Source organism: Mya arenaria, chromosome 2 (genome assembly GCF_026914265.1).
Source record: "Mya arenaria isolate MELC-2E11 chromosome 2, ASM2691426v1".
NCBI lineage: Eukaryota > Metazoa > Mollusca > Bivalvia > Myida > Myidae > Mya > Mya arenaria.
The window spans coordinates 62,839,343-62,859,940 of NC_069123.1; the positions used below are offsets into that span (position 1 = coordinate 62,839,343).

General features: G+C 33.7%; 1 protein-coding gene across 4 annotated transcripts in view; it reads left to right on the top strand.

The window, feature by feature from the left end:
• The window catches only part of LOC128208637 (FMRFamide receptor-like), a 139,115-nt gene that overhangs the window by 64,854 nt on the left and 53,663 nt on the right, over nt 1-20,598 (top strand). The window contains exon 1 of one of the 4 annotated variants that reach the window (XM_052912188.1): nt 15,386-15,699. The exons of 1 other annotated variant lie outside the window; for it this stretch is intronic. The gene's annotated coding sequence lies outside the window, so the exon portion shown is untranslated. Of the gene's footprint in view, nt 1-15,385; nt 15,700-17,260; nt 17,481-20,252; nt 20,374-20,598 lie in introns of those variants that run through there. 2 more of the 4 variants (XM_052912219.1, XM_052912203.1) reach the window with 2 other exon arrangements.

Below are 20,598 nucleotides of genomic sequence, written 5' to 3' on the forward strand. Positions count from 1 at the left end.
TTGGCACATTGAGCAGACAAAACAACATCGCTCTAGTAACGAAGCGAGACTATATGAATAAGGTGTCATTCTTATAGCTGTCATTAGCTCTTATCTCTCAAAAGGGAATGTGGAGGCATCATCTGCTATATTCGAAAGATGAATAATTAATTTTTATGAAGATTGGACCTACTAAAATTTCATTTTATTCGCTGACTACATCAGTTATCAATATGTTTATAGCGTGATTTTCCTCTGCTTCACACTCTGAGAATCAAAAATATCATCACCGAATTTCAAATTCTCGTTTAAAACGGTTCAGTAACTGGTGCGTGTTTTTCATAGCTCATTATCAAATAAATAAAAGTAAAGCAATTCGTAAGTATGTACTGTAATAGTAAAAACCACTTTCTTAATTAGGCAATATTGCAAGAGAGTTTCTTAACTATTTCTGCAAATTAAAGTGCGGTGAACACTTGATCGAAATTTACCGTCCCTCCGTTTGCTGCAATAACCACTTGAGCTTCAGTTTTACAGCCTCGTTACACCGTCATTTGCGAAGTCAGTGCTTTGAAATCAATTTGTTCCCTAATTATAATATGGAAAAGCTTCTGCAGTGATTAAAGCAGTTTATGTCAGTAAATAATCTTCCAAGGATCTCGACAGAGTATGTTTATGTTTGGATAAAAAATAACCACTAACTAACCAACACAGACATCCGATTGAATAAACTGTCTTTTGTCTAGTTTGCACATATAAATGCTGCCATTGGTCAGCAATAATAAGTGGACACGATTGACCGGTTCAATGAATAATCATTTAGCCAATTTTGACGAAACCAAACATTTGACCAGTTTAATACATTTTGTGACGGATGGTTATGTAGTTATGCTATGATAAACGTTTCGTTATCCTACTCGATACCTTTACATTCCTCAGCAATTTATCTTCCATTGCGTTTTGTAATATTCACTAGATGCACCTGTGATAAGTGCTTTTTTTTAATATGTTGAACGCTGTAGTAGCAACAAATATTTCAGGAGTTATCATACGTTCAAGCTACATCAGGATATGACAACGATCCATTTTGTTTTGCATATTGTACTAGTAAAGGAAGATTTTGACGAATTACAAATTAAACCCCATTACATTAAGGACCATGTAGTAAGCAGAGTGGTTAACTCCGGAAGTAGAAAATTCTTTGTACTGTAAAGGAAAGTTTTAAGATAATAATTGACTCATAAAAACATAAACTTGTATACTTAAGTATAATCCAACTCCATAAAACATGCGTTTGTCCAACATTGCGTTATACAGCATTAAACATAAACAATATTGGTAGCCATTTAAATAATTAATTATGATTTACATGTTTTATAACATTCCTGTTTGGCTTGGATAAGTCGGAAATCAGATATAAGAACTATATCCGGTAACAATAATAATAATTGAAATTAACATAAAAACAGCGGGTGTTTACAATTGGCTATATGTATTTAAATATTTCATAACGAATTTGCTTAATATTTCATTTGAATATTGACCAACATGTACCTAATTATTGCTGGAAAACATCATAAACAGTAATGAGAATATGTAGCTCCCGAAAATGTTTGAAATGTAAAACTACAGCATTTTTCCTTACAGGAAATAATTAACTGCAAAGAATAGGTTGGTTTGTAAATATAGTTTCTGACCAAATAGCAAATTTAAATCCTAAATTTGAGACAGGCAGCACTTAACAGGCCAGAGTAAATGGCTTTAAACTTGTCTTTTGGAATGGCAACATATCCAAAGTTAATTAATTAGTTATAGCTAAAACCTATATATAAAAGCTGGCCAAGACCTGAAAACGTTCACTAAATGTCTTTATATGCATGTTCGATGAATAACAAATTCTGGTATAGACAGGCTCATTCGCCCTAAATCAAACTTAAATTGTGATCTATGATAATATAACGTTCTGAGGGAATTGAATAAACCTTTAATGGTAATCTATGAGTCAAATAGCAATTTTATACGAAGTTGGGATATTATGTTTATCCTTACTACACTTCTTCGGTTATCTACGAGTGAAGTAGCAATTACTTTGAAACAGAACACCGCGTGTGTATTGTTACTGCCCTTTTTGATATTTCGAGTCAAATAACAAAGATATGTAACAGAAAACGTTGTCGGAGCATTATGTATATTCTAACAACTATTCTTTATTAACCTACGAGTCACATAATAATTATCTGGAACAGAACACATTGTTGATGTACTGTGCATATTCCTTTTTCAATTTACTTGACTAGCCTTTCATTTAGTATATGTTAGGATTTGCCTTGAATATCATATTGTAAAACAAGTTATCATTATCGGACCAATATGTACAAAGGTTTAAGCTTACTCAAGGATTATACTATGAACATGTATTGAATTTTATTGTTGCGAACATAGTGTTAACTATTATTTCTATAAGTCGGCCAGTGGTTATCCACTTCAATCAAATATATTTAAAAGGCAACTATGTGTAGTAACAAGCCCAGTTTCATACGAAAGCGTCAGTCTACTTCAATGCTACTAAGACTGCATAACAATCCGACGTATACTTACAACAACCAAGCGCGGGAATATAAACCGTATTTCTAGCTACTTTGTCACCCAATGGAACTGCTCTAAGCATTATCAGAACAATTTGAAGATGCACTTCAAAAACAATAAGAAATATTGACCCCATTTAACAATGCAAAAGCAATTTAGTGGAACGAAAAAGTGCACAAATCAAAATCAAAGACATTGTAATCAATAACTGAAACTTGCTAATATGCTCGTACCGATATTGTCCCGGTTAAAATAACCATAACATTATCTTGTGACATGCATGATAATAATTGATGATATATGTTATTTGTATCATCTTTGTGATGCGAAACTGCTCGTATATGCAGATTATGGAAAAAGGAACAAAAATATTGATATCTTATTACTGTAAACAGGGCAAAAATAACCGATGGATTGATTTACGACTATCAAAGAATATGTATTTAACGCATTTAGCTATTATTCTTTTATTCAAATAGAAAATGCGTGGCAACATTATCGTTTTGTTGTGATGATTGTGTAAAATGCTCTTAAATGCACTGTGTTTGTTACATTTTGGTTTTGAGTTTTCCAAAAAAATATTTCTTAATTCTTAAAATCTTTTCATAATATTAAATGGGTACGACTGAGGTATTTTTAAGACAAAAATATATCTAATGGTACAACAAGAAATGAATCCTTTGCTTTAATAGTCCGTATCCATAACAGCAATCAACAAATATGATTGCCCTTTGTTAAGAAGTAGGCTTATGGTTTTGTTCATGTACTTTTCATTATTGTACGTATATATATTGTTCTGCAACGAAAGTAAGTTACATATATATATATATATATATATATATATATATCTTAATACAACGGCTATCCTAAGGTAATACGCTACTTAATTATAGTGGACAAATTTCAGTCTGTTCTTTTTCTATAGTTTTCCCCTACGCATATATTCCATCGATTGCTTTTGCAATATAAATATTCTTGGAATGGCATAATATCAGACTGATTTCTGAGATTTTAGGTGTCTAGAAAATACCTGCCATATGAGATATTTCATGTCGTATGTATTCTTTTCATCATGACAAAACATTCAAATTCAAAAGCAGACTCGTGGATTTAATCTTGTGATTACCTTTTCCGTAATGACAATCTTTCGTAGAATATATCGGTTATAGCCCGTGGCTACATATGAGAAATACAGGCGGCTGTAATTTACCGCTCACTCATCATTCGTTTCATCTATTGTGGATATTGAGAAGACCGTAAACAAAACCTTGTCATCTTTTTCCTCGCAAACTACTCATGCTGATACGCCGGCTACACTTAACAATATTGCTAATTGATGGTAACTATCTTTTACCATGAATGTCCTGGGACGGAGTAAAATCATCTGTCCCGTATTAGTCTGTTCAGGACTTGGGACGCCAAGCCATGCCACTTCAGGCTGAGGTATTGCAAAATGGACATATGAGTTTTCCTGAAGACATCATAGTAATTCCGCGGTAAAGTACTTCTGGACAGTGATATAGTTGTCGATATTTTATTGATATATAGAACTCATGTGATGCCAGTGAAATGACTCATTCTCTGTTATGAGGATATCGTTGTTGTTGAACAGCAGGAACTTGTGAGTGTATTGTTATCATTATCCTGAATATACGAACATCTAGAATAAAATTATTAGGTAATAATACAATGCAGTTTTTCTCTTCAAATTGATAGAGTACTTTTAATGAAGGCAAATTAGCATATATTTCATAAAACATATTTAATTTACACTTTTTTTCCAATTTTCAAGTTTCATTGTTATTCTTAAAAACATACCCATAATATATACAACGTTAAATATAACGGGACAAGCATGAGCTGAACAATGCTTTTATGGGGGTCTGCGATATATATAAGATACATAATACAAGTCAATTTCAATTGTTATTTTTATAGCAATTTACACGAGAAAAGCATTGTTTTCTTCAGTCCATGCTGCTTCAGCATCATTGGTATTAAATATTTAAGAGTGAATGTCTGAACACGATTAGTAGACAACACTGTCTGTACACTGCCAATTCTGGCGTGCACATGGCAGAAATGGCTTAAATTGGTGTTCTGCATTGAATTGTTATGTACAATTGTGAATGAAGGTGAGTATAGGTCTCATTCAAAGAATTGAAATTGTGCTATCATGTTATCCTCCGTTCGTTACAATTTATCAAACTGCATACTTGTTGCCTTTACAATTTGATCAGCTACGTGGTTTAATATAATCTCATCTAACCTAATCTTAATTGTATTTTTACAACAATTGTGAAACAATTTATTACAACATCATATTAATCACTCTCGTTGGCACGAGCTCGTGGTCTTGTAGGGGAGCCGGAGTATCGAAGGAAACCCACTTGTTCGGCTTAGTGACACCAAACCAAACTCACATGCGCCATGGCCTGGAATGGAACCCGGGGTCGCCTAGGTGAAAAGCGTGTGCGAGTATGCTATCCACTGAGCCAACCAACCGATCTGCGTAGTTTATTTCAAATGTTCAGTATCATAGGTACACTAATTAAACAAATACCTAGTTTCTTTGAACTTGGAAAAGCGGGATGTCAAGAGAAAATAAACAGCAAAATATGTTAAAAGGTTTTTAAAGTGTTGTATGTTCAACATCATGCGCAGTAAATATTTAGTAAATGATGGGCTGTTTTAGATTATTTGTTTGACAATTTTCAAGATCGTCTATCATAAAGTCTAGATTTCATCGATAAAAAATGTAAAGAAGTGCCAAACAAACATTCTTGCCTACAGCGTTCTGTAGCAGCTGTCATTGTTTTATATTTATTGTTGTATTTAATATTTATAAAAGTCATAAACTGACTAAGCTTGAGATATTTATGTTTATAAAACATCATATTTTCTTGCATTGTTAATATTTATTCTGACATCATTGTGAAATAGTGGCGGACTCAGGTTGACGCTTTGTTCTTAAATAGGAAAGTGATATTTTGTTTTAAAACAGGAACTAAAATATGTTCTCGCAATACCAGAATAAATTCAAGAACGTGAATATCTACAGGAAATTTATTGACAGATGAGGTACAGATCCTGGGTATATGGTCGGTGATTATGGCCTATGTGTGAAACTACATTTATTTATTTTCATTCCAGTTTCATTCCTTTACTGACTGGCCGCACAGCGGCACATTGCTTCCTTCCGTAACATGTATAACTATTTTTTTAGTTGAAATATAATATCATTCTTGTTAAAAAAGCACATACGAGAGCATGGTCTTCTCTTTATTAACATATAATAATTCTGCTGTATAAATGCATGCCTGTACTATTGATGGTCATGGTAATATTTTCAAATTACATTTTTCATATGTGCGTTAACGGTTTTAAAGAGATACCAAAATGTGTAGTTAATTATTTGAGCTATTCTGTAAAACATCATTGTATTATAATAAAGCGTCCACAGAATCGTTCCGTAAAACGATCAACCGTCATGCCGGTTCTAACAAACATCTTTATAAATCAAAACGCCTAAAGCGTTGAAAGACTTACGGTCCGCTGCGTTTTGTCAATATAATCATGCATATGTTATACATAATAACATAAATATAAAAAAGATAAGATACGCGTGCTCATGAATCCCTTCGCAAATTGTACGTTTATGCGGATAATGAATAAATTCAAAACCATGAAGTATCAGTCACTTTAAATACACAATTAATATGTGGAATGCCCAAATACTATATCTAACATATAGAGTAATGCTCAATTACATATGAAACCTAATCTGGAACGTTGCATATGAAAACATATCTGGATTTTTGGTTTCATTAACAATGCGCTGCCATGGATAAAGCACTTAGGTATGTTTGAGTAAAATCTACTCTACACTTCAAACATGACTGATTCGTATCAAATTTACTACCACGGTATGACTGCTTTACCAAATGCATACAACAAAATGCATTTGGCATGTTGATTAAGTTTATGTTATGGTTTCTTTGTACAGTGACAGGATCCTCGCAAAAAATGCCTCTGGAACAAATCACCACATACTGTTTATTCCCTGTGTGTATTGATGTATCTCAATATTGCCCACAACCTATGGCACTTGTGGACAAAACGAACAGATTTATATCAGTTGTTTTCGAATATGCATATGCAATATGCTGAAGTCTCTGGGCTGAAATAACTGAGACAAAATAAGAAATATCCACACACTTCCGTTAAATTCGGCATAACATGCCTATACTCACAACGTGTAGCAGGTCGAAAGCCTGTCGAAGCTTTAAGCGCGTTGATTTTAATTGTAAGTGTAAAAGTTAAAGGCTTTAAGTATGAACTTACACAAGTCGCATAACCATTTATTTTATGATCGTTCATACATACAATCGTAATCAAAACTTGTCAAATAAGAGTCGATTTATTTAAAACATTGAAGATATACTAATGAATGAATTGCAATAATAAAACAACAACAACAACTGATTATAGGATATTTTAATTAAATATTTGAAATGAAGTAATGGTAAATGTTGTGTATGTTACCAAATTTCAGTCAATATCTCAGTGACTTGTCTTCATGCATTGCAATGAACCTTTGAACAGGTGTTCACAACTATGCAACACACTTAATTACTCAAATACGATAACTCTTTTTTATAAAACGTAAATTATGGCCCTTGAAAATTCGAAGTACAAATTCTTGTAAGCATGCATATGTCAACATCTCAGCATCTACTTCTAGTATTGCATTTAAACTTTATACAACGGCTCATAACTGTTCAACCTACTTGATTAATCAAGTAAGATAACTCTTACTTTCATATAGCCACTAAGATTATAGCCATGTTAACAGTGATCCATGCATGTCTCAACAAATTTTTGCAATCCTTAAACTTAAAGCGTGGAAATGTGAATTTTAGTACACATGCTAATGATGATTCTAAACGGCTTTTGGCGCTCAGGAGAGAGTTCATGCAATCATATGAGATATATGCCTTCTCTCGACATCTCCAAGTGTCTAGGCTTGGAAATTTCAAACTTTAGTACCGTAAGAAGAAGTGTTTTTAAAGATTAAAGGCATAAACAGGCAAACAAAACAGAAGCAATTATATCGCGCAAGCATTATATGAAATGTTTCAGAAGAGAAATACTACTAGTTTACAAAGGCCTAAACGTGTTACCGTTATTCTGATTCGGCAGCGAACAAAAACTGCATAAAACTACCACGGCAAACATAAAAAGTGTTAAACAGTAAATCAATAGCCATATAATATCCATGATAAGTGCACAAGCCGTTGTAAAGAAATACATGCAAACTCTCAATAAATTTAGCTAAAATAGGTCTATGATAGTATAGTTTTAGTCCACACACTGTTTCAAGTCGCGCATTTTTTTATGTTCACTTTTTCACATTTTCGTTCAGCTTTAACATTTAACTTTTATGTTAAGGCTTCTAGAAACAAAGGTTAAAATCAAGAGACGCTTACACGTCATGTCTCCGGGTAGGCGTATTTATATTGCGATAAAAGTTATATAAACTTACTTACCAAGTCAAACTATCCTTAAAACACACCAAAATACTCAAACAATCCGCCATTTTATTCCGCATCGAACACGTACCTCTCTTAAGATCCGCAACAAATAATATACGTTGGAACCCATGCTCTTATTTCATAACTTATACAAGGTATGGCATGTGATATAAAACTCCTTCTGAACGTCGTCCTATAATAATGAGATCTATTACTCCATATCAAGCATGCAGTAATAATAAAAGTAAAGAAACATGAATTTAGGGCTTATAGCAAAAAGCGTTTTCGTAAATTTAGTCTCGCTCTATATTGTCAAAAGAGAAAGAAAATAAGAATATAGTAGAAACACACACAGCTCTACTGATCAGTATGACAAGAGAAACACCAAAACAAAAAATGTGGAAATTATTTTAAACCAGTATTTTGGAGAAATCTAACTCACATATATCCATTGCTTATTGGCGTAACATTATCCTATGTAAACTTTTCAGACATGAGCTAACATTAACAAACGCCAGAAAATTTGCATCGAATGCAAATTTTTTATTGTATTTTTGAGTAATAAATTGTCACTGAATAACATTTCTTGTTATTTTTCGTGTGATTGCGCACCCCCCTTTAAGCAGGGTTATAACTTTAATCAATACTTCAATATCCGTGTTATTTTGTATAACAGTCTGATTATAGGGAGTTCTGTGGTAATTCGCACGAGTCTATTAACGGTTTTTAGATAGTCTTATTTGGGGAAGGGAACGAACCTTTTTACACTTGACACATTGTTAAATATTTTCTATTTGTTTTGTTTCTTGTTGTAATATCACAGACGGACTCATTTAAAAAGAGGTTTAAGCTAACTCAAGTATCTAACCAACATGTGTACATTTAAAATTATATAACTTATATTAAAAGTCTTACTATAATTGTAAGGTGTTTATATACCTCAAAGTGATCAAATTGACCCACCGGGACATCTGACCGCGTGACTTATACTTCCGAGACAGAGTTACCATCTGAATAGACCGGTCAGTGAACATATTGGGAGGGAGGGGGGTCTTCTGTTCGGGCGCTCAACCTCACATATGACACAAAGTGTATCGACAAAACAAAACTAAAGTAAACGTTTTCAGATCTGGACGACTTTACTTGAAGATTAAATGCACACAAAAAAATTCAGAAGTTTTGACCTCTCACTAAGACAAGGCAGAAAATGATGGGAAGAAACGTGCACAAATCATAATCAACGAATACATAATCAATGATTGCGAATGGCTAATATACTCTTATCAATATTCTCGTGGTTCAAATGACGGTAACAGAGTTTCACTAGACACGCATGATCGTTATTGATGATCTACATGATTTGGTTTCCCTTCATAATGGGGCTGGAACTGCTCATATATGCAGATTATGTAAATCTCAAGGAGGACATTGATATCTTATTGCTGAAGATAAGAGAGATGTAACCGATGGACTGAATTGGAAATATCATAGACATGGCATCAAGCGCATTGCGCTATTTAAATAGTATGTCCTTAGAACATGCGCTTATAACCTCATTGTTAAGATAATTGTGTAAATTGTTCGCAAGGGTTTTTATGCCCCCACAAAGTGGCGGCATATAGGGTTGCCCTTGTCCGTACGTACGTCTGTCTGTCTGTCTGTCTGTCTGTACGTACGTACGTCCCGAAGATTGTTTCCGATCTAATTCTTGAAAACCGTTTGTCCAATCCTCACCAAACTTTAAACACATGTTTGTGACCATAATATCTTGATCAAGTTCGATAGTCATGGAAATCGCTTTAGTCATTTAGGAGTTACGGCCCTTTTTTGCCAAAAATACTTCAAAAATATATGTTTCCAATCTAATTCTTGAAAAGTATGTGTCCAATCCTCACCAAACTTTACATACATGTTGTGACCATAATATCTTGATCAAGTTCGATAGCCATGGAAATCGCTTTTGTCATTTAGGAGTTACGGCCCTTTATTTGCAAAAAAAGACTTGAGATTATCCTGAATAATCATTATGGCTTATTTTCTGTGACAAAAAATCGAAGTGGGGGCATCCGTGTCCTATGGACACATTTCTAGTTTTGTTCTGTAGCATGAAACATGTTTAGCTTTTTGGAAATTATTGCAAACAAGTCGGTTTGATTTAACCTCAAAATTACATACACTAAAATGCTGTTGAAAAACAGTTTATTATTAAAATATACCCCCCCCACAAATATCTTGGTTTTATTTTCTCATTCCTATAGTTTGTTGACCGATAGTAAGTTTAAAAGGTGTACTTTCGTCATTTAAATGTTCAAAGCGTTATAAAAGGTATTTGCGTTTTGTTCGTTAACGGTCGACTTCATCAATTTGTGCTGATAAATAATCAAACGGAGGAGAAAATGTCTTACATAATTACCCCCATTGGAGTCCTTATAGAATTTCTTACAAAACAACTATAAAATATCAAGATTGATACAAATGATCTATACATTTCGAGCGTGTTAGAATACTTATAGTTAAGCCTGCATTTATTTAATCAGAGAAAATTAAATTACTCTTTTATTGCTTTATTGTTGCGACTAAGTCTAGAGAAAAGTTTACTTTTCATGGAACAATCGCCGATACACCACTGTGATTGTTGATTTAAACGCCTATCCCGTGATCTCGTGACCATGGCTAAATAATGAGACAGTTTCATTGGTTCCGCAAACAACCAATACGAAAATATGCACAAACACCGTTATTTTTTTCAGGCAATTTTCCCGCGGTATCTTATGGTAGGAAACGACAAAAAGTTCCATGGTTTGCCGACGGGAGTTACTATGCTGCTTCAGCATCTTTGGTATATAATATTTAAGAGTCATTGTCTGAATACGTGTCTGCAGAGTACCAATAATGTTACAAAACGTGCACTTGGCAGTCTTGGATTTAAGTGTATTCTGCATTTTTTGCTATGTACAATTGTGCACGTTCCTGGGCATCATACTTCGGGCAATTAACTACGTGCTTTTCTCGATCTTGACCTCAATTCTGTATATTAACATACGTGGGATATACCCGCATAGAACTTGCCGTTACTATTTTGTCAAGTTACATAAACCATTGTTATCTAAACAAACAATTATCTTCTTGCATAAATCTTGTATAATTGTCATCAACTCTTTCACTGACATATGTTCAATAATTATACAGATACCCAGCTTCTTTGAACATGACAGTGAAGAGGAAAGAAAGATAAATTAGCAATTATATATAATTTAAAAGGTCGTTTAAGGTTTCCACGCAGGGTCTAGTAAATATTTACTGATGGATGTGCCCGTTTTAGATTCTTTGTTTGACAATTTGCCGGATAGTGATGATACATGATAATGTCCATATTAAACCAACGGTATGTATGAAAGACATGTGGAACTAGTCCGTTTTATAGATTTTTTTTCAATACTTACCCTTTTTGCGCGCGAAGTGTTTATTTTGATAAAATTGTCAGTAAATGGGTTACTAATGTGTCGACAAGATACGTTATAACTTTAATATTTGAACCTGATTTGTAGCCATGACAAAATCACACCGAACCAGGTTTGATGTTTTGATAAAATGGAATTACTTAACACTTTGTCATTGAACAGGAAATAAACAGTAAATAAAACTAGATTGTAATTAACATGCAAAAATGAAACACCACTAACAGATGGTTTCCTTGGTATAAGAACAATTCTTGAGAAAGGATAACAACAAACAAGGTATCAGCATGTCTCACATATCCAGGAACAAGGACGGGTTTAATGTGGGCGTGATTTATGATCGTATGTGCGAAACTTCTCTAGCCGCCCGATGAAATTGAGCCCCTCATATCCTCATCGGATTTCTTCTTAAACAAATTAAGAGCGAGCGAGCATGCGAAAACAATAGAACTGGTTTGATTTGTTATTGTAGATTAAGAAGCGAGGAATGATGCGATATATATTTTTTTTATTTAGCTTTGAAATATTTTTATTTTGTATCAAACTTCTATGTCTTTAAATCAATAAACAAACCAAAATATTTTTCTCAATCCTTGTTGTAAGTAATTCGATCACATATTAGGTTACTTTCGATAACAAGAGGTATTTCTTGAGTCATTTGAGAGTAATCGCCCTTTTATTATTGAATTTACCTATGAACGGTCTTTTCTGACCAATTACTGTATAAGCCTTTGTCAAATAATCACTAGTTTTGGTCAAAATGTGTATGGACATGATATCTGAAAATAACCAGCCATATATCACTCGAGAGTTATCGCCCTATAATTATGGAAATTACCTAAAATTGGTTTTGTCCGATCAATAACATCAAAAGCATTTGTCCAGTCATGACCAATTTTGGTCAGCATTTGTATGAGCATACTATCTTGAACAAGTCCGAGATAAGTGTTTGTATCGTACTTAAGTGATTTAAGTATCAAAAGATGTGAGTGGTTGTATCGTGTTTAACAGGTTTAAGCATCAGAAGATGTTTAGTGTTTGTATCGTGTTTAACAGGTTTAAGCATCAGAAGATGTTAGTGTTTGTATCGTTTGAACAGGTTTAAGCATCATAATTTGTTAGTGTTTGTATCGTGTTTAACTGGTTTAAGCATCAGAAGATGTTAAGTGTTTGTATCGTGTTAAACAGGTTTAAGCATCAGAAGAGATTAGTGTTTGTATCGTTTGAACAGGTTTAAGCATCATTATTTGTTAGTGTTTGTATCGTGTTTAACTGGTTTAAGCATCAGAAGATGTTAAGTGTGTGTATCGTTTGAACAGGTTTAAGCATCAGAAGATGTTAAGTGTTTGTATCGTTTGAACAGGTTTAAGCATCAGAAGAGATTAGTGTTTGTATCGTTTGAACAGGTTTAAGCATCAGAATTTGTTAGTGTTTGTATCGTGTTTAACTGGTTTAAGCATCAGAAGATTTTAAGTGTTTGTATCGTTTGAACAGGTTTAAGCATCAGAAAATGTTAAGTGTTTGTATCGTTTGAACAGGTTTAAGCATCAGAAGATGTTAAGTGTTTGTATCGTTTGAACAGGTTTAAGCATCAAAATATGTTAAGCGTTTGAATCTTGTTTAACACGTTTAAGCATCAGAAGATGCTCAGTGTTTTTATCGTTTGAACAGGTTTAAGAAATATATTTGAAAATGATTTTTTTTATATACCGCCTATTTGCATTAAGAGGGTTTTGAACAGTCGGAGTACTTAACAAAATTCTACACAAAGGAATGACCAGCAATGCTTAATAAACATGTACTAATGTCTACTTTCAACATGCATGTTGCAATAATTAAAGCAAAAAGCAAAGAAAATTGAACAGGTTCGTTCGCGAAGTAATGCTGTGTTTAGAAAGGCTTGTAGCACAAAGCAGTCGTCAATCAGGGTTCAATGAAAATTGTCGACTAGAAACACATCGCAGACCAAAACCAAGACAGATATGTTTGGTAAATTGGTTTAAACCGGGTTTTTTAGCTCTTTTTCTCAAATTTGACCTGCGTTCATTGGTAAGCAAAGCTACAAAAGCCAACGTAAGATTTATGTTTATCAAATTCAAATCTTGTATCATATTTACGAGGAAGAAATGATTGTTGTTGAAGAACATCTCTTGGATCCTTAAGGCATAGTTCATGCAGGATTAAAACTTTAATCAGTATTTTAATATCCGTGTTCCATTATATAAAAACAGTTTAAGGGAGGATTTGAGTTTCCTTTTTATGATAATCTGCACGAGTCCATTAGCGTATATCTGGTTGTTGATCCATCCCTGAAATTAAAACAACATTTCAAACATTTGCACTTGACATGGTGTAAAAAAACTCAATATACGCTTACCCAGCTCTTTATAAAAGTACAAACGTATATGTCATCTGATAAATTTTTACAACATATTATGCTTACTCAATCCAGCATGTAAGTATGTTATAATTGCGTAAATAATATTTAAAATTCGCATTTTATCGTTAGATGTTGGAAAACATTAATTAACTATATTTCATGTGTAACGACGGTGATAAAGTAAATCAAGTTATGTCTAGTTGTATAACACATTTAAACATCTTATATTAAATTAAGTTTGAGAAAACACGGGAGGGGGCGCTCAACCTGACACTTGCCACATTGTAAACAAAACAGAACTACAGTAAACGTAATCAGATCTGGACGAAGATGAGATAAAAACACTTTTTGTAGTATAAATCTATTTTGAGTAACGAATGAACAAAGTGGGGATGATGAATAGCGTGCACAAATCACCATCAAAGTATAATCAATAACTGCGGCTTGCTAATATACTCCAATGCCAATTACGTCCTAGCTGGAACGAACATGATGTACTTCCATTGAACGCCACAAACTGACTTATGGTGGCATCGTATGCTGTTGTGTCTAACTGACATTCTATTATGTCTTACAGTCATGTTGTTATGTTTAAATGAAGTGTTATTATGACCAAATAGCATTTTATTATGCAAGACCAACGTTGTGTTATATTAACTTATATGTCATTATGTCTAACTGGCATGTCATTACATGTATGTCTAAACGACATGTGTGAACTCGTCGAAAATATTATGTCCAATTGATGTCCTATCCACAGCGCATGCTGTTTTGTCACAATATGTGTGATCTTATCAAAGTGCGTGTTATTATGTGCAAAACACATGCTTTCTTGTCAACAAGATATGTAACCTTGTTAGATGAATGTGTTGTTATTTCAAGGTGTCTTGGACACTTGTCCATATAATAACACGTTCATTTGACATGATAACATACCTTGTGGTTAAAACAGCATGTGTTTTGCACAAATTAACACGCTCATTTGACAGGCCTATTTGTACACGTTTTATAAAAGACGAAATTTACGTTATACCTAAATATAGTCTCCATCGTTTAAAGAAATCTGCTTGTCTTGTTGAGCATAAAGCTATTCATTCTATAACTCAAAATAACGTAATTCTATAGGGGAGATCGCGTTCCCACATCTCGTAATTTTAATAGTCCATGAAAAAACCTCGACATTTGTTTGTTAAATTGTGGCATATTTCTTCTTTCAAATTTTTACTTTGTAGAAATACTATTGTGTTTTCATAAAAAATGCGAGATTTGACTACGTTGCATGATTCAGACATGGTAACATGCTAGTTGGACATAATAACATTTTCTGTAAACATACTTACGGGTATGTTAGACATACAAACATGTCCGGTAGACATAATAGTATATTATGTCAAAACATAAGACAGTTGTGGCATTCCTTAAACTTACAGGCGTCATGCAGGAGCATTATTGATGAAATGCACACTTGTTAATATATGCAGATTATGTTATCTAATCTAACGAAGGACATTGGTATCATATAACTGCAAACAAGATATATAACCGATTAAATGCACTGGGAACATCACAGAAACTGCATTAGGCGTATTAAACTATTATTCTTTCCTTAAATAGAAACTGCGCAGCTACATCATCTCGTTATTCAGATAATTGTGTAAAATGATCGCAAAGCTTCTTTGATTTGTTGCATTTTGGTTTTGAGAGTTAAAAAAAATCAAGGAATTATTGCAATTAAATGGGTACGATTGAAACTTCGAATTACGTAAGTAAACAATATTCCTATATAAAATAAAACTTATGATTTCTATCTACATTTGACCCATTCTGCATTTTGATAACGAACTTCTTTCTTTTAAATGCTCAATGCGTTATAAAAAGTAGCTCTTGTGCATACCAGTATTAAACATGAAATCAGTTTGTTCTGATAAAGTATTCAATGGAAGGGAAGGGACTTTAATATTCACTCTGTGTTATATAATGCTATTGAACAGGTCTAAGAAAGAATTATTCAGCTGTCTCATACCATTGTACAAACTGTACCATAATGTTCTGGCTTTATCAAAGGGAAACAATTTACACCCTAGCCTTTTTCTGTACCGCAAAGGGGAGTAACCGCTGCATGAAATTATTCTTCGCAAATATTCCATGGAATGATCTTGTAAATACAATAAATTCTCAGATTTTTTTGAAAAATAAATCTTAATGGAATCTAGCTATTTAATCTTGGCAAATATCAAGGTTTATAGGATATACCTGACAGATGATTGTATCTGTCTTATTATTCTCGCCATAATGACAAAGATGATCAATGGTATTCAGCAATTTCATGGCTTTAATCTTGTGATTACTTTTTCCGTGATGACGCTTGAGACTCATAGAATGTATCGGTTATAGCCCGTTGTTCCATATGGGAAATACTGGCGGCTGTAACCGCGGCTATCGTTAACTCAACGTACAACATACAAAATTACGGAGTATACTGTGACGTAAAAAACAAACGCCTAACAAAGCTTTATACGAACTTATTTATAAGATAATTAAACAATTGTTGTTATTGTTTTATAAATATATAAAACTCAAACTATTTTATATATAAATATATTGACATGAGGATAGTATCGCATGAGACGGTCCATGCTGCGTCAGCATCTTTCGTGTAACATTTTAAGAGTGAAGGGCAGAGTGTTCAGAACTGTGTCAATGTGACAACTTGATTAACGACATCGTTGTTGAGTTTTAAACGTGAAATAGTTAATGATCTGCTCATAAGATAAAGTAAACCTAGAACAGCCGAGACAGCTGTCATAGATTGTTACAACTATTGCAGATTACAAGTATATCTATAAAACTTCCTGGGCAATAAAGATTAAACAAATTTTAACAATTTTGTAAGCTTTAACATAGTTTTGAACAATCAACCCCTGTCTTAATACTTTTCAATGACAACACTGCCTTTACAGTAAACATATTGAGACATGGAGAGCACTTGGTTTTATACATTGATTTGCCATGTGCAACTGTGATTGAGTGCAGTAATTATCATGTGAGTTAGAATTGATATATTTATTCAATCAAACAACGTGCAACTATCCGCCCTACCTTAATTCCTTTCGTATCAGACATGCTAAAACTTTTTTCTGGTTGTGTTCAGGGACGTCGATCATGGTGATTAAAACAAACAAGTAAACACGCCTTTTGTGTGTAATTAGTATAATTGATCTTCACTGTTAAACTTACATAAAAACACAAAATATACAAATTTTAGGTTTCCTGAACATAAACAGATGGGGATTAGTGCGAGATAAAACTGTAAAATGTTTTTAAAAGGTGATTTAAGTGATGTTGTATTTTTAACGCCGTGTGTAGTAAATATTTATTGATGGATGTGCCATTTTTAGATTGTTTGTTTGACAATGGTTTGGCAATTGCAAGATCGTACATGATAAAGTCCAGATTGCATCAGCCATATCTATTAGAGACGTATCTGCGAAGAAATTGTTAAGAGACTCCGAAGAAACCTTTCTAACCGACATTCTACATCTGGTAAGCAGCTGCCATGATTTTTTTTGAGATAATAATTCTTTACAAGTCGTTAACGCATTTGCGCATGAGGTGTTTATTTTTGTGAAAGTGAATATACATACAAGTGTTTCGACAAGATACCTAATAATTTTGATATTATTTAAATCATATCATATTCAACATATAACAGATTGCGACAGTCTGTGTAATAAGCGGAGCTTTAAATGATTCTCTCTAAATAGTTGTACCTACATTTATTAGTGTACATATAAAGTTTCAGTACGCGTCTGTGCAAAAATGTTTCGTTTTGTTATTTAAAGTGTTACTTTGGCTTCGATTAGTCATTTAGCATTGAAGGCTATGTGAAGCTATTAACATGGGGATCTGGCTTTGATATGGCTTTGACATATATATTCTGGTTGTAAGGTTTGATTAGCTCGACTGTGGTTTCGAAGAAAAACCATTCGAAATGTTGCCATATGTTGTGGGTCGTCGTTGCCTGTCCCCTCGTGCAACAATCTACTTTTTGTCATAAAAAAAATAAATAAAAAAAACACAGTCAAGATATTGGTAGTACACAGTGAACCATGCCCATACGTATAATGTTCTTACCTAACTGAAATGAAAGAAAGATATTTCTCAATTCTAATGCATCCTACTTGATCGGTGACATATCATATCATTAAGTCTGATTTACAAAGACTGCCTTTAATAAATACATCCTCTATTATCGACGTATACTAAATGAGCGCAGTTTTACCTTATATAGACAGTTTATCAATAACCGGCCTACTTCAAGCAATGTCCGCCATAAACTAAAGATGATAATAAACATGTTGACTTTGCTAAACATTTTGACCTCGGGTATCATTTACTTATCATTTCCTTTCACACGGCAATAATCGAAGCCTAAATATTTGAAACAAATTCTTTGTAAACATAACCATAAAATTGTTATAAATGAGTCGGTGTTAAGTTAATAAGCGTATTTACGTCCAACTCGGTTCATCTTTTGTTGAAGTAGGTTTTAAGAGCCGCTCTTGGTCAGGAACTTGACAATGGTTTAACTTATTGTGTATCTTCCTTCCTTTCACCTCTAGGACACTTAATCCTTTCGGCTTTAGTCTGTTTTTGATTCGCCATAAATATTATTTCAATATTTTGGCTTCCATTACGAATTTGCACACCGCGTGGTTTAATGTTCTAATCTTTGTTAAAAGAACTTTTTAAATTTAATATCCCCCTTTTGTTCAAAACATGGTCAAAAATTTGAAATGGTTACGGAATGGACGCACAGACCATACTCAAAGTAACCGGACTTGGTATTACACTCGCTCATTATCAGTATTATTCTGTACATGATTTCGTTTTAACGTAGTATCAAGTCATGTTGTAGCCAAAACTAAATACATATAAAACTGTTATTATTAGATATTGGGCATAATAAGATTGACATTGACATTAGTTCTGTAAGAGATGTTACAGGCTGTATCGATAGTCTGTAGATATGTTATGCTATGATAGGCCATTTCTGAACAAATAGTTTGCCAAAAATGATCTTATATAAGCAGGTATTTATCAGACGACACACATGATACGCTGTACACCGGGCAGAACCAATGGGCTCGAAATTACTAATGAACTAGGGTATTGCACACGGACACCTTTATTATCTTTCTCTTCTGTGCTGCAGTCTCCGAGTTTAGCAGCATCTTCATGGGCCACATTGGACCCCCCCCCTCCCCACCAATTCTACCCGGAAAACTATTCTTTTTATGGAATATCCTATTTCGCAATAGTTAAATAATATACCTTCAGCTCGATATTTATTTGCCGAAAAGCTAGGTAAGACCTTGAATTCTAAACAATGTTTAGTACTCGAATGTACAGGAGACCCCTAGGTGTCTTGTATCAGGAATGCCTACATTACTCAGGTAACATACAATCATAGACAACATAGTTCGTCTTTGTTACACTACATTTTCACATCGTGCATAATGTTGACTTATAATTTCAAAACTTAATAAATTGTGAGTCATTCCACTTTATTAACATCAATCTAATATACCATTGATGATACATAATCTTGTCACAAAGGCCGGCTCCAGGAGTTGACGTTAGAGGGGGCGTAACTTAGGGCGTAACCTTTTGACTTGCGCCCCTCCATCAGAACCAAATTTGATATGGTATAAAGTGATAACAAGGGGGTTTGGGGGCAATTCCTAAAGACAATTTTTATCAATTTCTGGTCCGAAAGCATTTTGGGCGTATTAAAGTACTTTTTTCGCCGTTATTGAATTAAAAAGTACACCAGGACGTTTTTTAGGGCGGGGAGGGGGGTAGCCGCCCCCACCCTGGAACCGCTAGTGTTGTGAGTGTGTTCCAATATTTCCTTGCAACCTACGTTATTATGCGTATCAATACTTACGTGACAGAATGTATAAAATAGCCATGAAAAACGATTTTAGTCTGAGGAGAAAGCAGCGCGCCTATGAAATTAAATGGTTACACATTTTTACAAAGCTTTTTTGAATTATTTCTTTCCTTTATATTACAAAGCTATCTAAATCGGTTAGGAATTTGAAATAGCAGTGACTCGTAATCAGCAGTGCTGCCTGGCAAGGGCCTCTGACCAATATCTATATCTTACCAGTAAGCCACAGTGTAAACCTGGTTTGAAGGAATTATCTTTGCTTAATTCGACTTGTGTCGATAAGGTAAATATATGAGTGAAACGAAGTGTCTTTTAAAATTTCATATTTATAACTTTTTTGTTTGTTAAGCCAATAGGCTAGCGAGACTCTTTCAACTCTTAAGGCGGTTAAATTCACTGAGGAGTCTGTAGTATACTTACGAAGGATAAGGACTTGAAAGGAACTCAAGGGAACACCTTCTGGACTTTTAACATTCTAAGGTCAGTTAGTTTCTAAATATCCATATATAATCGGATGGTTTGCATGTGTACAATTGGACCCAGTAATGTGCGAACTACTTTTACATTTATAGTATCCACCAGTTTGTTATGCCCGTTATGTATTGCTCTGATGTTTCAAAAATCTCCTACTCTTCATCTTTTATTTTATATTCTAAAATATACCAAAATGAACAACTTTCTATTTACGTGGCGGTTGCGGATTCA